Here is a 17,061-nt window from a genome sequence, read left to right on the forward strand (position 1 = left end):
TTTATCCATTTTTTTTGTTTGTTTAGAAAATCTTTAACCACACTTGTGGCTCACATTATATTTTGCTTCGACAGTGCTGTTCTAGAATGTAGTGTATTATCTTCATCTATATGGTAAAAGCTGGCTCACAGTACCACATATGTGGTCAGAAAAAAGCAGGAAAGAAAAATAGCAGAAGACAAATCTCTAAGGAGATGATGTGCGATCAGTTCACTCAGATTCCATTGGTGAGGGCTTAGTCACGTGACCCCATCAAGCTGCCCAGAATATAAGGAAACGTAGTGTGTGGCTGGGCAGCCATGTGCTGTACTGGAGAAAAAGGAGGGAGAATGGATTCCAGGGTAATGTATACTAACTACGTGGTCTCTGTCACGGGTATGTTTCTAGAAAGTGTTATCAGAGTTGACTTTGAGTAGAAGGGCATTGAAGACGTTCCCTTGGTTGAGGGGATGGGGAAAAGAGTAGAAGGACATTCAGACATCCAATGAAAAATAATCAAAGTAAGATATTTCAACACCTGGTTTGAGAAAGTAAAAGAAGGAAGAAGAGGTAAACAACGGCTCCAGGAAAATAGGGGGTTGGCCAAGCGGGAAGATGTCCTTATGTTCAAGGCAGTGCTTAATAGAAGAAGGTAGGAGGGTGAAGGTAGTCAGCTTTCTGCTTCTGTAAGTGGGGCGGAGGAAGGTGGGATATGACTTTGCTCCTACATGTTGGAGAATTAATATGGGAAATCAATAGTCAACTGAGATCCTAAGAGGCTCAAGAACTCAAGACAGAGGATGATGAAGAGAGCATGTAATGGGCACAAATGCACATGGATGAATCTCCCAGACACAGTGTTGAACGACAGAATCAAGACACCAAAGAATATATACAGTATTGTTCAATTTATATAATGTTCCCAAAGTGGCAGATCTAATCTATGGTTATAGACAGCAAATGCTGATTGCCTTGGGGAAGGGTAATGCATGAGACAGGCTTCTGAGTTGCTGGTAATGCTCTGTATCTTGATCTGGGTGATGTTTATATGGATGTGTTGCTTGGTAGTAAGTCATTATTCATGTGTCAGTGCTTGTCTGTATTAATATTATATTCAATAAAAACTGTATAGAAACAAACAAGCAAACAAGGGGATGGGTGACTGTGAGTGATCGAGTGCCTACGTTATAGACCAACCATGATTCATTCCTTGGGACTGGGGAGTGGCTGGCATTACCTGAGCACACTGCTGCTCACTTAATACCTGAATGAAATCAAGGTTCTGTTTACAGGGAAGCAGGGGAGAATGGCTGTTAAGTAGGCAGCAAATAGTGGCTGATAACATGCAGTTATTTTTCAGATGACTTCACTTCATAGCCATTGACCTGGGTGAATATCCACCATGAATTTTGAAATAAGAAAGATAAGATGCTAAGTAATATTCTCATTCTACTAAAATTATCCTTCCCATATTTGGAGAGAGACACACCAGGCTATCAAAACTGGGTCCCTGAGGACAGGTGGATGGGAAAAATGAGGGGCAGAGCTTGGAAGGGTTTTCTTGGTTTTGCATTGTTTCACTGACTATAGGAAGCATGTGCACTTTTATATTTTTTTTGAAGCAGAATTTACTAGGAAGTTTAAAATGAAAAAAGGTTCAATAATCTGGTCAATTAGAAACGAAGGTACTAGTGTAACAGAAAAGAACAAACCTGACTCCATATTAGATCTATTTCCTTTAGCTTTAACTTTGTGCTCTATTGCCTGTGCTTAGTCTCGCTGGCTCTCCACCTTTTGTAAAACAATGTTGCCTATAGCCTGAAATATACGTGGTAGCCCATTCTCAAGGCCCTCTGACCCATAAACGTGTAACACTTTTCCATTCATATAGAGATAAAAAGTTGCAGAACAGAGAATACAATTGTCTTGTTGGAGGTTTATAGGCACATTGTGACCAGACCTATATGGACAGCTGTAAGAACGAATTGGAAGATAGTTCTTGGGACACTAGTCCGCCATCTTCTCGGTCTGCTGGCTTTCCAAATAAAGTCACTATTCCTGTCCCAACACCTTGTCCCTCCACTTACTGGCCTGTCGTGTGGTGAGCAGTACAAGCTTGGACTCAGTAATACTAGGAATGGGTGAATTTCATAAAGCAGAGTAAGGATAAGACTAGACTAGACTCGAAGGCCAGGTAGCAACCCTTTATCTTTTACTCTTATGATGTCATTAAAAGAAGCACTGTTTTAGCTGATTGCCCCCTTAAATAAGCCCCAGAACCAGATGGTACGGTGCTTTCTAAGTGCTTTTGTTCCTTAGAACGAGTTCTTGAGTAACGTTTGAAAACTATTAACATAGAACAGAATTCTCAGCAGGATTCAATTTCTTTCTGTGTCTTAAAATCTGTGGAGAAGGGGGAAGTGGGAAAAAGTCAATTTTGTCTGGCAACACCCACCTGTCAGAGGCATTTGTTTGCCGGGAGGAGAAAAGGTACCACCATTCTGAACAAAATCAGTTTTTCAGCAAATCTGATTCACAGATCTGAGGATTCAGGGCATTCACACAAAGCTTTTTCATTAGTTATTTGGGCATCATTACCATTTCATCTAATAAATGCTAATTAATACTGACACTACAGTGTCAGATTCACCTTCAGGACTTTTCCTCATTTGTGGAGGTTGCCTTAACTTTTTCTCAGGTGTGAAGCAAACAGCAGTAAAAACGTTAAATTCTTCTGTCATTTGTTTAGTACTGAAATTACTCATTTTTGCCTTCCTTCTTGACTCAATTTCATATTCAGCTATGCGTAAAACATCTATGCAAATACAATTAAAATTCACTGTCAAACTGGTATGCATAGACTTTTTTTTTTAAAAGAAACATTTCTAGAAATATTGGCTTTGGAGTCTTCAAATTAGAGTCAAGTCCTTTTAAACAATGTGACAATTTAAAAAATTATACATATATCATTTTGCACATACTGTGTGACTGTATCTATAGAATTACCAGAAGTGAACGTTTTTACCTTTTTCTTTTTTTTTTTTGGTTTTATAGGATTTTTTTCTTGATTGTCAAAGTACATCCTTACTATCAAAATATCTATATCTATATATATGTAAGGTGAAAAGGAGCAGAAAATAGTCCATCACACAGATGGAACCACTGTTAATATTTTAGTCTATTATTTCCAATCATGTATCTTTGGAGTCAAATACTCCAAACTTTTGCTCTACTGATGATTAGCTGTGTGACCTTAAGCAAACTATTCATTAACTCTGAACCTTAGTTTCCTTATCTGTAAAATAGGGAGTATCTATCAATACTTATAATTGTTATGTGAGTGGACTGGAATATGGTATGGTAAAGTCACTGTCTCTTTTAAAAACTCAGGTTTACTAAGGATAATTTACATAGTATAAAATTTACATTTTGTAGTATTAATTTTTTTAAGTTTTGACAAACATATACAGTCATGGAATCACTACCATGATGAAGATATAGGGAGTTTCTGGCATGAGCAATAACTAATCTAATTTCTGTCTCTATAGATTTGTCTATTCTTGACTTTCCATAGAAATAGAATCATACAATATATGGTCTTTCATGACTGATTTCTTTCACTTTGCATAATATTTTAAAGGTTCACCCATGTTGTAACATGTACCAGTAATTCATTCCTGTTTATTGCCAAATAATAGACTTCATTGTATAGATATACCATATTTTATTTACCCATCAGCTGATGGACATTTGGATTGTTTCCACCTTTTGGCTATTATGAATAGTGCTGCCATGAGCATTTGTGTAGAAGGCTTTTTTGTGTGTATGGGGAACATATGATTTCAATGCTTTTGAGTGTATAGCTAGGGGTGAAATTCTGGGTCATTTGATAATTCTATATTTAGCGTTTTAAGGGACTGCCAAACTGTCTTTTAAGGCTGCTGAACCATTTACGTTCCTACAAGCAATGTGCGAGGGCTTCTCCCACAACGTAGTCCATATTTCCTTTGTCCTCAACAAGCACCTCGGTTGGTTGTGGCTTTTTGCCTGGTTGGGTAAAACAAACATTTTTTCCTGAAGGGTCTGGGCCGTTAGTATTCCTGCCTGTGTTGGGTTGCTGTAGTTTTCCATTGACTTTAATTCCAGGGCACAGTAGTAATAAGGGCTCACCAACACTCTAGGCGTACTCTTTCTTACTCCCTTGTGGAATAGCAGTCCACTTCCCCCTTGGGAGGTAGGCTCCATTGCCCCAGACAGCACAGTATCTCTTTACTGTGTCTATTGATTTAGAGGCAAGACTGGCTGGGTGGCAATCTTATCTTCCAGTTCAATGGAATCATTGTTGCATCTTCTGGTGGAAGCATTCCTCCCTTTAGAGTAAGACCTGCAGGCCAGCAGAGCATGAAGTCAATGGGAACAGGAAGCAAAAATGTTGCTACTATATCATTAGGGGTAATAGTAAGTGGTTCTACTCCCATTTCCACCCCTTGATGCCTGGACCTGTGAATCCTGGCTAGGACAGAAAGAACATCATCTATCGAACGCTGACTCAGGACAAGGTCAGCCTCCTGGAGAACCCTGCCCCAACCCTGCAAGGTATTGCCACCTAGCCGACATGATAACTGAGTCTTCAAAAGGCCATCCCGCTGTTCTATGGAGACAGCTGCTTCAGGCTGGTGAGAAACATCTTAAGACCAATGAATTCCCTGAGCATGGGCACACTGCTGCACTTCATTTGTGCTGGAGTTCCTTGGTCAGAGGCAATGACAGTGGGTAAGGCACTGTGGAAGCCCATAGAAGGTAGTTTTGGCAGAAGCACTGCGTGCAGGGAAAGCAAACCTGTATACCAAGTAAGCATCTATTCCAGTAAGAACAAAACACTGCGCTTTCCATGATGGAAGTGGACCAATGTAATCAACCTGCCACCAGGCTGATCACCCCTGGGAATGGTACCATCCTGGGGGCTCAGTCTTGGTCTCTCTGCTGCTGGCGGACTCGGCACTCAGCATTGGCTGTAGCCAAGTTGGCCTTGGTGAGTATAAGTCCATTCTGCTGGCTGCTTATACAACCCCCGTCCCTGCCACCAGGGCCACTTTGTTGATGAGCCAATTGGTGGATGGCAGAAATGTCTGGGGGAAGAAACTTGACTGGTATCCACAGAAGGGGTCATCCTGTCCACTTGATTATTAAAATCCTCCTCTGCTGAGGTCATCCTTTGATAAATGTTCACATAGGACATAAATATCTTCATGCTTTTCACTCATTCAGAGAGGTCTCCCCACATTCCTTTAAACCTCCTTGTCACCGATTTTCCAATCATGTTCCTTACAAGTCCCTGACCACCCAGTCAAACCACTGGCCACAGCCCATGAATACATAATATTCAGCTCAGAATGTACAATTGCACATCTAGCCGTTTCTCCTTCCAAGAAAAATGAACAACCAGGTGCACTGCTTAAAGTTCTGTCCGCCGGGCAGATTTCCCTTCAAAATTGTCCCTTAGGGATGTCCTAGAGAGGGCTTCCAGAATGCAGCTGTCCACTTTTGGGTGGTTTCTGGGTATTGAGCAGAACCATCTATAAACCGGATCCAAGTTCTCTTTTGCTCTGTCAGCTGATTGTAGGGAACTCCTCACTCCTCATAGGCACAGGCTGGGAGAGCAGGAGTGGAGACCACGGGCATTTGGGCCACTGCTTCACGTAACTTACTTGTGCCGTCAGGGCCCACTTGAGCCGAATCTTGTATATTCCACCTCCACTTGATGGTGGGGTGCTTCTGTGAACCCCCGACTTTATGGCTTGGTGGGTCAGACAACACCCGCAGTACATGATGGGTAGCACAGGGTCACACAATAACTTGATGGCCCATGGTTAATTGTTCAGCCTTTACGAAGGCCCAGTAGCAAACCAAAAGCTATTTCTCAAAAAGAGAGTCATTGTCTGCAGAGGATGCCAGGGCTTTGCTCCAAAATCCTAAGGGTTTGGGGACTTCCTTGGTGGTCCAGGGGTTAAGACTTCACCTTCCAGGGCTTCCCTGGTGGTGCAGTGGTTAAGAATCCACCTGCCAATGCAGGGGACACGGGTTCGAGCCCTGGTCCGGGAAGATCCCACATGCCACGGAGCAACTAAGCCCGTGCACCACAACTACTGAGCCTGCGCTCTAGAGCCCGTGAGCCACAGCTCCTGAAGCCTGCGCGCCTAGAACCTGTGCTCCACAACAAGAGAAGCCACCACAATGAGAAGCCCACACAACGCAACGAAGAGTAACCCCCGCTCACTGCAACTGGAGAAAGCCCGCACACAGCAACGAAGACCCAATGCAGCCAAAAGTAAAATAAATAAATAAAATTTTAAAAAATTAGCCCTTCTGATGTATATGTGTGTAATGTACAGTGTATTGTTGTTGTAATTTGCATTTTCCTCTTTACTGATGGTGTTCAACACTTTCATGTGTCTTTTGGCCATTTGGGTAGCCTCTCTTATGGAGTGCCTATTCAAGTGCCCATCTTCGTTTTTCTTCTGGGCTGTTTTTTCTTTTTTTTGTAGAAGTTTAAAAAATATATTTTCTAAATTAAAGTCCATTGTTAGACATATGTTCCCACTTTCTGCTTTGTTTTTAAACTCACAGTGGTGAATTTGGTGAATAAAATTTCTTACTTTAAATGCAATTCCACTTATTCAACTTTTCCTTTATAAGTATTATGGTCCCTGTTGATGAAGCCTTTCCTTATGTCATGCTATAAATTTGTATTATATTTTCCTTTCACATTTATATCTAAAATTCACCTAGAATTGATTTATGTGTATATTGTGATGTAGGGGTCAGGATTTATTTTGTATGTTTGGATGTTCAGTTGTCCCAAAACCTTTTATTGAACAGGTCATTTTCCCACCCTGCTCAGCTGTGTGACCTTTTCATAAATCAATCATCCATGTAAGTGTAGCACTGATTGTAGATTCCTTTCCTGATTGTAGATTCTGTCCTTTGGTGTATTTGGCTATCTTTGCAGAAAAACAACACTCCCTTAATTACTGTAGCTTTATAATAAATCTTTTTATCTGCTAGAGTAAGTCCTCCTGTTTTTTCCCTTCAACATTTTTTTCAATATTCTTGGCCCTTTGCGTTTTCAAATAAAATTAGAACTATTCTAATTTTATACAAAAGAAACCTGCTAGCATTTTTAATGGGATTTTATTAAATCTATAACTCTATTTGGGGAGAATTGACTTCCTTAACTTTAACCCATTAATATGAGTTCCAAGTCTTAAATCAATTAATCCAAGTCTTTAACTCATTAATATGTTATGTCCCTTCCATTTATTTAGGTCTCAATAACTTTTTTTAGTTTTTGGTGCAATGGTTTTTACACAGTTTTCATTTGATTTATTCTTTAAAATTTCATATATTTGATGCTATTTTGAATTAAATCATTTAAAATTATATTTTCTAACTGTTTACTGCAGGTATGAAGGAATACACTTGGGTACCTGATGATATTGCTAAATTCTAACAGTTTTTGTCTTATTCTGGATTTGACGTGCATAATTACGTCATCTGCAAAGAACACTTAATTTTTTATTCCAATCATTATACCTCTTCTTTATTTCATTTATTTGTTTGTTTGCTTGTTTACTGCCTTACTGTGCTGGCTAGGACACATTACAGTGTTAAGTTTAAGTGGTAAGAGTGGTAAGACTGAGAACCTTGTCTGGTTCCCAACTCACAGGGAAAGCTTTTGTTTTACCATGAAGTACAATGCTTACTATAGGGGTTTTGGTACTCTTTATTTAGATTAAGGAAGTTCCCATCTATTAATAGTTTGCAAAATGTATTGACCTTGGATGGTGAGTTTTATTGAATGCATTACTGTCTATCTGTTTTATGACCATATATGATTTTTTCTTTATTAAAATAAAGAAACGAATTGTAGTCATCACTTCTCGAATGTTAAAACAACCTGTGTTCTTAGAATAAACCCAACTTGTTAGCAATGAATTATTTTTATATAACTTGGACTTGATTTACTTCTTTTTTTGTTTAGGATTTTACATCTATGTTTATAAGAGGTATTGTCTGTACGCATTCTTTGATTTTATTTCAACTTCCCCATAATGACAACAACTTCTTCCCAACAAGATGTTCTTGGTACAAATGAAAATGTTCTCATTGGCTATGAACTGAATTGTGTCCCCCTCAAAATTCACGTAAGAACACTAACCCCCAGTGTGACTGTATTTGGAGACGGGGTCTTTAGGAGGTAATTAAAGTTAAGTGAGGTCCTAAGAGTGGGGCCCTAATCCAATAGGACTGGCAGCCTTATAACAAGAGGAAGATCTCCCTCTATCCCCTGGTGCATGCACTGGGGAAAGGCCATGTGAGGACATAATGAAAGGCAGCCATCTACAAACCAGGAGAGCACTCACCAGAAACCGAGTTTTCCTGCACCTTGAAAATGGGCTTCTAGCCTTCAGAGCTGTGAGAAAGTAACTATTTGTTGCTTAAACCACCCAGTCTGTGGTCTTTTGTTATAGCAACCTGAGCAGACTAAGACATCACCTGTATCCAAGAAAGAAAGGTATAAAATTCCACCAGTTACATATCTATCCACCTCTGGGTGTTTTTTTGTTTGCTTGTTTTTTTCGGCCACACAGCACGTCATGCAGGATCTTAGTTCCCCGAACAGGATTGAACCTGTGCCCCTGCGGTGGAAGCTCCGAGTCTTAACCATCAGACCCCCAGGGAAGTCCCTCTGTGTGTTATTAACTAACGGGTTTCCTAGCTCATTTACGAGCCCACCTGAGTACGCTATAATGCAAAGACTAAACTGCAAAGGCAACAACCATGAAATTTCTTTATACCAAGTAATATAGAAAAGGAGGATGATGGCAGAAATATTCAAAACATGCCAAGTCATAAAAACAAGCAAGAGAAATAGGCCTCACTGCCACAGTCTTCATTTCTATTGCTGACTGCAAGGCTGTAGTTGATAATAATAATTTCATTTTATTCTACTAACAATTCCATGGTTCCTGGGCCCTCAACCAGCACCTAAGCTAGTTGGGAATTTTTACCTGGTGAAGTAATCTGAAGTTTCATTTCTGAAGGGCTTGAGTTCTTAATGGTTCTGTCTTTGCTGGATTGCAGTGGTTTTCTGTTAACTTTTATAAATGGACAGGGAAGTAGTAAGAAGTGCCCCCAGGGAAAGTCTTCTAAGGTCCACATTTTATTCGCTGATGCCATTTCATAATAGGAATCGACATGGCACTGACCTGGTTATCAGAATCAATTTCCCCAACTAGTCTCTGTTAGTTCAGGGACATAGGACCTGAAATGGCCAGATGGCAGACTCTACTTCCAATCCAACACATCCTTTTATTGTGTCTCCTGGTGGAAGCATTCCTCCCTTGGGAAGCAAACCTTGAAACCAGCAGAAGCCAGATGTGTAGGAATTAGAAGCAAAAATTCTGGGAATGGGTTTTAGGTTTGATAGTGAGAGGAGCCACTCCCACATTCACCTCTTAATTTCCAGACCAATATATGCCAGGAGTTAGAGAAATGGCATCATATATTGGGTGCTGCCTCAAAGCATATTCTGTATGATAATGTCCAACATAAAATATGAGGGGGGGTGGAGTAAAAGGATAGAGTTTTTGTATGTGATCAAAGTTAAGTTGTAATCAGCATAAAACAGACTGTAAAATCTATAGAATGCTTTATGTAAGCCTCATGGTAATGACAAAGAAGAAAACCTACAGGGACTTCCCTGGTGACACAGTGGCTAAGATTCCATACTCCCAATGCAGGGGGCCTGGGTTCCAACCCTGGTGGGGAAACTAGATCACACATGCATGCCACAACTAAGGAGCCCACGAGCCTGCTACAACTAAGACCTGGTGCAACCAAATAAATAAATAAATAAAATATTTAAAAAAAGAAAAAAACCTACAGTAGATAAACAAAAGACAAAGAGAAGAGAATCAAAGTATACCACTATGGAAAATCATCAATTCATAAAGGAAAATAGCAAGAGAGGAAGAAAGGAACAAGACAACTACAAAACATCCAGAAAACAATTACTAAGATGGGATTAGTAAATCCTTACATATTAATAATTACTCTAAAGGCAAATATATTAAACTCTCCAATCAAAAGGCATAGAGTGGCTAAGTGGATTTTAAAAAAGGACTCAACTATATGTTGCCTACAACAGATTCACTTCAGTTTTAAGGATATACATAGGCTAAAATTGAGGGTTTGGAAAAGGATATTCCATGTAAATGGAAAACAAAGAGATTAGTGGTAGCTATAGTTATATCAGGCAAATAGACTTTAACTCAAAAACTGTAACAAAAGATAAAGAAGGTCATTATACAATAATAAAGGGGTCAATTCATCAAGAGGATATAATAATTGCAAATATATGTGAATCCACCATTGGAGCATCTAAATATATAAAGCAAATACTAAAAGATCTGAAGGAAGAAATAGAAAACAATGCAATAGTAGGGGACTAGAATACCTTACTTTCAACAACGGATAGATCACTCAGACAGAAAATCAACATGGAAATGCTGGATCTGAATTATACTTTATAGCAAATGAAGCTAACACACATATGCAGAATATTCCACCAACAGCAGCAAAACACATTCTTCTCAAGTGCACACAGAACATTCTCAAGGATAGATCACAAAACAAGTCTTAAGAAATTTTTAAAAATTGAGATTATACCAAGTATTTTTTCTTACAATAATGGTATGAAACTAGAAATCAATAACAGGAGGAAAACTGGAAAATTCACAAATGTGGGGAAATTAAACAACACACTTCTTATCAATCAATGGATCAAAGAAGCAATCAAAAAAGAAATTTAAAAAATCTCAAAACAAATGAAAATGGAAACACAACACACCAAAACTTATGGGATTCAGCAAAAGCAGTTCTAGAGGGAAGTCTATTGTGGTAAATGCCGACATTAAAGGAAAAAAGATCCCAAGTGAACAACCTAACTTTACACCTCAAGGAAGTAGGAAAAGAAGAATTAACTAAGTTTGTTAAAGTTAGCAGAAGGAAGCATATAACAAAATCAGAGCAGAAATAATGATATAGAGACCAGAAAGATAATAGATCAGTGAAACGAAGAGCTGGTTGTTTAAAAAGATAAACAAAATTGAGAAACCTTTAAGCTAGACTAAGAAAAAAGAGAGGACTTAAATAAATAACATCAGAAATGAAAGAGGAGACATTACATAGATACCACAGAAATACAAAGGATTGTAATAGACTACTATGAACACCAACAAATTGGAGAGCCTTGAAGGAATGGATAAATTCCTAGAAACATACAACCTACTAAGACTGAGTCATAAAGAAAGAGTAAACCTGAACAGACTAATAATGAGTAAGGAGATTGAATCCATAATCACAAACTTCCCCAAAAAGAAAATCTAGGACCAGATGGTTTCACTGGTGAATTCTACCAAATATTTAAAGAATTGATACCAATCCTCCTAAAACTCTTCCAAAAAGTAGAAGAGGAGGGGACACTCCCAGACTCATTTTGCAAGGCCAGCATTACCCTGATAACAAAGCCAAAGACACTGCAAGAAAATAAACCTACAGGTCAATAAACTAATGAATATAGATACAAAAATTTTCAACAAAATATTAACAAATAGAATCCAATGAACATTAAAAGGATCATACACAATGGTCAAGTGAGATTTATCCCTGGGATGCAAGGATGATTCCACATACACAGATCATTCAATGTGATACACCACATTAATAGAATGAAAGATAAAAACATATGATCACCTCAACAGATACAGAAAAAACATTTGACAAAATTCAACATTCCTTCATAAAAAAGTTCTTAACTAATTGGGTATAGAAGGAACATACCTTAACATAATAAAGGTCACATATGATAAGCCCACGGTGAACATCATACTCAGTGGTGAAAGGTTAAAAAAATTTCCTCTGAGATCAGGAATAAGACAACTATGCTCACTCTTACTACTCCTATTCAACATAGTACTAAAAGTCCTAACCCAAACAATTAGGTAAGAAAAGGAAATAAAAGGCATCCAAATTGGAAAGGAAGAAGTAAAATTGTCCCTGTTTGCAGATGCTATAATCTTATATGTAGAAAATCCTAAAAACTCCACCAAAAACTAGAAGAACTAATAAACCAATTCAGTAAATTTGCAGGATACAAAATCAACATACAAATATCAGTTGTGTTTCTATATACTAACAACAAATTAGCTCAAAAAGAAATAAAGAAAACAATCTCATTTACAATGTCATCAAAACCAATAAAAATACTTAGGGATAAATTTAATGAAGTAGGTGAGTTATCTGTACACTGAAAACTGTAAGACTTTGATGAAAGAAATAAAAGAAGACACAAATAAATGGAAAGATATTTCATGCTCATGGATCAGAAGAATGAATGTTGTTTAAATGTCCATACTACACAAAGCCAAGTATAGATTCAAGGCAATTCCTATTAAAATTTCAAGGATACTTTTCACAGAGATAGAAGAAAAAAATCCTAAAATTTGTATGGAACCACAAAAGATCCCGAATAGCCAAAGCAGTCTTGAACAAGAACAGTGGTGGTGACCTTACACTGTCTGACTTCGAACTACATTACAAAGCTGTAATAATTGAAACGGTATGGTACTAGCATTAAACAGACACATAGACTAATGGAACAGAATCAAAAACCCAGAAATAAACCCTTGCATATGCGGTCAAATAATATTTGACAAGAGAGCCAAGAATAATCAATGGGGAAAGGACAGTCTCTTCAATAAACAGTGCTCAGAAAATTAGATAATCACATGAAAAACAAAGAAACTGGATATCTATTTTATACCACTCATGTAAATTAACTTAAAATGGATAAAAAACTTAAACATTAGACATGATGTTGTAAAACTCCTGGAAGAAAACATACAGAAAAAACTCTTTGACATGGATCTTGGCAATGATTTATTGGATATGACACCAAAAGCAAAGTGACAAAAGCAACAATTAGTGAGGGGGACTACATCAAACTAAAAACTTCTGCACCACAAAAGAAACAATCAAGAAAATGAAAAAGCAAACTATGGAATGGAAAATATCTGCAAACCATCTATCTGGTAAGGGGTTAGTATCCCAAATATATAAAGAACTCATACAATTCAATAGCAAAACTCCAAACAATCTGATTTAAAAAATGGGCAGAGGAACTGAGTAGACATTTTTCCAAAGAAGACATCCAAATGGCCAGAAGGCACATGAAAAGATGCTCAACATCACTAATCACTGGGAAATGCCAATCAAACCCACAATGAGATACCATCTCATGCCTGTTAGAATGGATATTTTATATACATATAAAAAGACAAGATGGTGGTGAGGATATGGAGAAAAGGATGCCCTTGTGCACTCTTGGTGGGAATGTAAATTGGTACAGTCACTATGGAAAACAGTATGGAGGTTTCTCAAAACAATTAAAAGTTGAACTATCATAAGATACAGCAATCCTGCTTCTGGATATACATCCGAAGGAAACAAAAATAGGATGTCACAGAGATAACTGCTCTCCCATGTTCACTGCAGCACTATTCACAATAGCCAAGAATGGAAACAACCCAAGTGTCCATTGACAGATGAATGGATAAAGAAAACGTGGCATGTATATATACAATGGAATATTATTCAGACAAAAAAGAAGGAAACCCTGCTATTTGTGACAACATGGATGAACCCTGAGAACATTATGCTAAATGAATAAAGTCAGACAGAGAAAGACAAATATCGTACAATTTCACTTAAAGAGTCGAACTCACAAAAACAGAGAGTAGAGTGGTGGTTACCAGGGACTGGAGGTGGAGGAAACGGGGAGGTGTTGGTCAAAGTGTACAAACTTCCAGTTATGAGTGAATTCTGGGGATGTAATATACAGCATGGTGCCCGTAGTTAACAATACTGTATTGTATTAAGAGAGTAGATCTTAAATGTTCTCCACACACACCAAAAAATGGTAACTATGTGAGGTGATAGAGGTACTAACTAAACTTGTTGTGGTCATCATTTCACAATATGTATATATGTGTGTCAAATCATCACACTGTACACTTTAAACTTACATATATGTCAATTATATCTCAACCAAATGTAAAATAGCTAGCTAGTGGGAAGCAGCCGCATAGCACAGGGAGATCAGCTCGGTGCTTTGTGACCACCTAGAGGGGTGGGATAGGGAGGGCGGGAGGGAGGCTCAAGAGTGAGGGGATATGGGGACATGTGTATGCATATGGCTGATTCACTTTGGTGTACAAGAGAAACTAACACAGTACTGTGAAGCAATTATACTCCAGTAAAGATCTATTAAAAAAAAATAAACAGAAGAAGAGAAGAAAGAGGCCTAGGATAAACCCTAGGGAGAGAAAAGGAAGCTTACAAAGAATTAGAAAAAGCAGCCAGAGAAACAGGGGAGAAACAAGAAGAGTAGGCGTTGTGGTAGCTAAGGAAACAAAATATCTCAAAGAGGGAGATTGCAGTGGTGTCAAATGGTGCAGAAAATGAGGAATGATTGGGGAGGTCTTTGATGACCTTGGCAAAAGCACTTTGGGGGAATGGTGAGGGTGGAGACAAAAAGGGGAGCGGTGGGGGGGCTGAAGTCGGAGAGGAGGCGAGGTGGTGGGGCAGCTGTGGTCAGAGTGGGGCGTGTGAAAGCCAAGTCAGTTTCCTGAGTTGCCTTTGCAGTTCTTTCTCTGCCCACTGGCTCCCACCCCCGCCTCACGCCCACACACGTGCGTTCCTCTACAAATACTGCTGGCGGCAGGAGCCCCGTACATCCTGAAATTGGGTGGCAGACTTCCTAGATGTCTTTCATCCTTCATCCCTCAGGTCCACCCCCCGCAACCGCAGGCGCAAATGGGTCGTTATCCGTAGCTTCCCAGCTGGCTTCCCCAAAGCTAGTTTTGTTTGTTTCCAATTTCACACGCCACACTGCCATCAACTTTTAAAATGCAGATATGATTATCTTTTCCCTCTGATTAAATTAAGGACACTCCAGTGCGTGTAAGTTATGTGCAAATTGCTCATCATAACCTCCTAGGCTTTCCAAATTCTGGTTCCTGCCCCTCCCTCTCCTCTTGGCCAATGAAGCTACGCTCTTGTAACTACAGCTCCTCAGACTTTTTTCAAACTAGCCCTGCTCTTGTGTCTTTTCCTTTTTCCAGGTGTTTGGAAGAGTTTCTACTCATCTTTCAAGATCAGCTTCAAGCACTTCTTCCATGGTAATCCCCTCCCTGTCCACCCCATGATCACTCCTGTCCTTCATTCTTTATTTCTGTTATTGTTTGCTACCTTTTATCCCATCCATCCTTTATTGTGTTGTATGTTTACCTTCCCCAGCAGACTATCACTTCCTGGATCACAAAAACTATGGTATTCATCTTTGTATTTCTAGGATTTATGACAGTGCCTGGCATGGTGAGTGAATCTTAAATTGCTGTATCAACTACAACTAGGGGAGCAGTACTGATATTTCTGATATCTCTGTTCCTGCTTTACCAATATCAGAGGTCTGTCTGCAGAGCAATGAAGGATGTGCGCCTCATCATCACATTAAGTCCCCAGGTGTCCCTGGGCTCCAATGAGCAAGCATCCTCTCCTCAGCAGACCTGGGTCTTTTGTTCAAGTCCACCTGAGATATCAAAGACCTTTCTTCCCATTGTCAGGACCCTGGAGCTCTTTTCTTGGCTTTTCAGTCCAATCGGCTTCCTGAGGATTCTGCCCCAGAGACCCAGAGGGAGCCCCATGGGTGGGTACGAATGGGATGCCAGATGGCTACTCCTTCTTGTGCCCTGACTGTGGACTCAGGGCTAAACGCGATATCTGCTTCTGGGAAATATCAAAAGATGGAAGTAACAAAAGCTACTGTGGCACCAGTGAGGCCAGTCTAGGTAAAACTGAAAAACAAGAAGTACTCCAAATGCACCTATCTTTTACTCTTTCTTCCATCTGATTATACTTTTTCTGCTTTTATCCTGTTCATATCTGCTTTAGACCAGTTGACAGTGTGTACAAACAATTTTTTTCTTGGTCACTTCTTTAAGTAGATCACATTTTCACTTGGTCTGGGTTGCTTTAAAAGTTCCCCCATTACGCGCTATTACAGTTTAATTCTTGAATTCTGATAGCATAAAAAGAAAATGGCTCCACGCTTGTGTCCTGCTTGAGATCACTTAGGCGCGACCGAATTCCCATCCACTAAACTGATACCAATAGGAGTCATGGAAGATCGTTCTTAACAGGCCAGTCTGTAGTAACTGTTCCTGCTGTAAAGGGATTTCCACTTCATTTATATAGTACTTCATTTTTTAATGTGTTCTAAGGAATAATCCGACAGGGTCTAATTCAACCATTTCTATAGATCAGTTATTTCAAAGGTAATAACCTGCCTTATAAAGTGACTGAAATTATTGTCACCTCCATGTGGGTTTCCCAGAATGGCACTTTTTGAACGAAACAGGAACATCATTATGTACTTGGGTCACGTACTCCATGTTTCTGTGTCTTTCCTCCTTGGGCAGATAAGACTGTAAAGGTGGTAGGAAAACACAGGCAACCAGTAACGAGGGCCTGGGGCCATCATGTAAGGCCAGACTCTTTCTCCCCTAATAGCCCAAATGGGGTACACTTCGCTGCCCCACTGTGTCTAGCACGTGGGGTTCTCCCTCTCTCTGTGTGTGAGGATTATAGACTAGGGTAGGGTCATACTCCAATGATGTAATGAGGGTGGCAATCTGCTTGTTTACCTGGCCAATTTCACCCCTGTGTGGTGCAGGGCTCAGGGTGAATTGCTATTTACCTGTCTACAGGTCTACTTTGTTATTCTCTTGTTTCCTACATCCCAGGCTGATTTGGGCAAAGTTATGTTTCAAAGTAAAAGTTGTCATTTACTGAATTACTCAGTAGCTCCCAAATGACTTTAAGGAAAGAATTAGTCATACTCCTTCCTGAGTGGTAACAATGAATCTTGACATAAAAGATGTGACTTCCTAAAGCCAGTGC

The sequence above is a fragment of the Orcinus orca genome, chromosome 15, assembly GCF_937001465.1.
Source record: "Orcinus orca chromosome 15, mOrcOrc1.1, whole genome shotgun sequence".
Taxonomy (NCBI): Eukaryota; Metazoa; Chordata; class Mammalia; order Artiodactyla; family Delphinidae; genus Orcinus; species Orcinus orca.